The sequence below is a fragment of the Aulonocara sp. 'chitande type north' Nkhata Bay genome, linkage group LG20 (genome assembly GCF_057382095.1).
Source record: "Aulonocara sp. 'chitande type north' Nkhata Bay isolate Kocher_YH1m ecotype deep benthic linkage group LG20, A_spYH_male_GT1.1, whole genome shotgun sequence".
NCBI classification, from domain to species: domain Eukaryota; kingdom Metazoa; phylum Chordata; class Actinopteri; order Cichliformes; family Cichlidae; genus Aulonocara; species Aulonocara sp. 'chitande type north' Nkhata Bay.
The window spans coordinates 14,699,620-14,703,589 of NC_141363.1; positions in this window are offsets into that span (position 1 = coordinate 14,699,620).

Consider the following 3,970-nt stretch of genomic DNA (forward strand, 5'->3'; position numbering starts at 1 on the left):
ACTCTGTTCTGTACATTCTAATTCCGTTGTTTTCATTCAAACTCTGTTCTGCACATTCTAATTCCTTTGTTTTCATTCAAATTCTGTTCTGTACATTCTAATTCCGTTGTTTTCATTCAAACTCTGTTCTGTACATTCTAATTCTGTTGTTTTCATTCAAATTCCATTGTTTTGATTCAAATTCTGTTCTATTCATTCTAATTCCGTTGTTTTGATTCAAACTCTGTTCTGTACATTCTAATTCTGTTCTTTTCATTCAAATTCCATTGTTTTGATTCAAATTCTGTTCTGTTCATTCTAATTCCGTTGTTTTGATTCAAACTCTGTTCTGTACATTCTAATTCTGTTGTTTTCATTCAAATTCCATTGTTTTTATTCAAATTCTGTTCTGTTCATTCTAATTCCGTTGTTTTCATTCAAACGCTGTTCTTTACATTCTAATTCCGTTGTTTTGATTCAAACTCTGTTCTGTAAATTCTAATTCCATTGTTTTGATTCAAACTCTGTTCTGTACATTCTAATTCCATTGTTTTCATTCAAACTCTGTTCTGTACATTCTAATTCCGTTGTTTTCATTCAAACTCTCTTCTTTACATTCTAATTCCGTTGTTTTGATTCAAACTCTGTTCTGTACATTCTAATTCCATTGTTTTGATTCAAACTCTGTTCTGTACATTCTAATTCCATTGTTTTCATTCAAACTCTGTTCTGTACATTTAAATTCTGTTGTTTTCATTCAAACTCTGTTCTGTACATTCTAATTCTGTTGTTTTCATTCAAATTCCATTGTTTTGATTCAAACTCTGTTCTGTTCATTCTAATTCTTTTGTTTGTTTTAAACTTCCATTGTTTTCATTCAAACTCTGTTCTGCACATTCTAATTCCTTTGTTTTCATTCAAATTCTATTCATTTCATTCTAATTCCATTCTTTTTATTGAAATTCAGTTGTTTTCATTCAAATGCTTTTGTTTTCATTCTAATTCTACTCTTTTTATTCAAATTCTGTTGTTTTCATTCAAAATTCCGTCGTTTTCATGTTAATTCCGTTGTTTTGATTCAAATTCTGTTGTTTTCATTCAAATTCCATTGTTTTGATTCAAATTCGCTTCTTTACATTCTAATTCCATTGTTTTCATTCAAAGTCTGTTCTGCACATTCTAATTCCTTTGTTTTCATTCAAATTCTATTCATTTCATTCTAATTCCATTCTTTTTATTGAAATTCGGTTGTTTTCATTCAAATGCTTTTGTTTTCATTCTAATTCTACTCTTTTTATTCAAATTCTGTTGTTTTCATTAAAATTCCGTCATTTTCATGTTAATTCCGTTGTTTTGATTCAAATTCTGTTGTTTTCATTCAAATTCCATTATTTTGATTCAAATTCTGTTCTTTACATTCTAATTCCGTTGTTTTCATTCAAACTCTGTTCTGTACATTCTAATTCCGTTGTTTTCATTCAAATTCCATTGTTTTGATTCAAATTCTGTTCTGTTCATTCTAATTCCATTGTTTTCATTCAAACTCTGTTCTGTACATTCTAATTCCATTGTTTTGATTCAAACTCTGTTCTGTACATTCTAATTCTGTTGTTTTCATTCAAATTCCATTGTTTTGATTCAAACTCTGTTCTGTTCATTCTAATTCTGTTGTTTTCATTCAAACTCTGTTCTCTACATTCTAATTCCGTTGTTTTCATTCAAACTCTGTTGTTTTCATTCTAATTCTTTTGTTTGTTTTAAACTTCCATTGTTTTCATTCAAATTCTGTTGTTTTCATTCAAATTCCATTGTTTTCATTCAAATTCTGTTCTGTTCATTCTAATTCCGTTGTTTTGATTCAAACTCTGTTCTGTACATTCTAATTCCGTTGTTTTCATTCAAACTCTGTTCTGTACATTCTAATTCCGTTGTTTTCATTCAAACTCTGTTCTGCACATTCTAATTCCTTTGTTTTCATTCAAATTCTGTTCTGTACATTCTAATTCCGTTGTTTTCATTCAAACTCTGTTCTGTACATTCTAATTCTGTTGTTTTCATTCAAATTCCATTGTTTTGATTCAAATTCTGTTCTATTCATTCTAATTCCGTTGTTTTGATTCAAACTCTGTTGTTTTCATTCTAATTCTTTTGTTTGTTTTAAACTTCCATTGTTTTCATTCAAATTCTGTTGTTTTCATTCAAATTCCATTGTTTTCATTCAAACTCTGTTCTGTACATTCTAATTCCATTGTTTTAATTCAAACTCTGTTCTGTTCATTCTAATTCCGTTGTTTTCATTCAAACTCTGTTCTGTACATTCTAATTCCATTGTTTTGATTCAAATTCTGTTCTGTTCATTCTAATTCCGCTGTTTTCATTCAAACTCTGTTCTGTACATTCTAATTCCATTGTTTTAATTCAAACTCTGTTCTGTACATTCTAATTCTGTTGTTTTCATTCAAATTCCATTGTTTTGATTCAAACTCTGTTCTGTTCATTCTAATTCCGTTGTTTTCATTCAAACTCTGTTCTGTACATTCTAATTCCGTTGTTTTCATTCAAACTCTCTTCTTTACATTCTAATTCCGTTGTTTTGATTCAAACTCTGTTCTGTACATTCTAATTCCATTGTTTTGATTCAAACTCTGTTCTGTACATTCTAATTCCATTGTTTTCATTCAAACTCTGTTCTGTACATTTAAATTCTGTTGTTTTCATTCAAACTCTGTTCTGTACATTCTAATTCTGTTGTTTTCATTCAAATTCCATTGTTTTGATTCAAACTCTGTTCTGTTCATTCTAATTCTGTTGTTTTCATTTAAACTCTGTTCTGTACATTCTAATTCCGTTGTTTTCATTCAAACTCTGTTGTTTTCATTCTAATTCTTTTGTTTGTTTTAAACTTCCATTGTTTTCATTCAAATTCTGTTGTTTTCATTCAAATTCCATTGTTTTCATTCAAATTCTGTTCTGTTCATTCTAATTCCGTTGTTTTGATTCAAACTCTGTTCTGTACATTCTAATTCCGTTGTTTTCATTCAAACTCTGTTCTGTACATTCTAATTCCGTTGTTTTCATTCAAACTCTGTTCTGCACATTCTAATTCCTTTGTTTTCATTCAAATTCTGTTCTGTACATTCTAATTCCGTTGTTTTCATTCAAACTCTGTTCTGTACATTCTAATTCTGTTGTTTTCATTCAAATTCCATTGTTTTGATTCAAATTCTGTTCTATTCATTCTAATTCCGTTGTTTTGATTCAAACTCTGTTCTGTACATTCTAATTCTGTTGTTTTCATTCAAATTCCATTGTTTTGATTCAAATTCTGTTCTGTTCATTCTAATTCCGTTGTTTTGATTCAAATTCTGTTCTGTTAATTCTAATTCCGTTGTTTTCATTCAAACGCTGTTCTTTACATTCTAATTCCGTTGTTTTGATTCAAACTCTGTTCTGTACATTCTAATTCCATTGTTTTGATTCAAACTCTGTTCTGTACATTCTAATTCCATTGTTTTCATTCAAACTCTGTTCTGTACATTCTAATTCCGTTGTTTTCATTCAAACTCTCTTCTTTACATTCTAATTCCGTTGTTTTGATTCAAACTCTGTTCTGTACATTCTAATTCCATTGTTTTGATTCAAACTCTGTTCTGTACATTCTAATTCCATTGTTTTCATTCAAACTCTGTTCTGTACATTTAAATTCTGTTGTTTTCATTCAAACTCTGTTCTGTACATTCTAATTCTGTTGTTTTCATTCAAATTCCATTGTTTTGATTCAAACTCTGTTCTGTTCATTCTAATTCTGTTGTTTTCATTCAAACTCTGTTCTGTACATTCTAATTCCGTTGTTTTCATTCAAACTCTGTTGTTTTCATTCTAATTCTTTTGTTTGTTTTAAACTTCCATTGTTTTCATTCAAATTCTGTTGTTTTCATTCAAATTCCATTGTTTTCATTCAAATTCTGTTCTGTTCATTCTAATTCCGTTG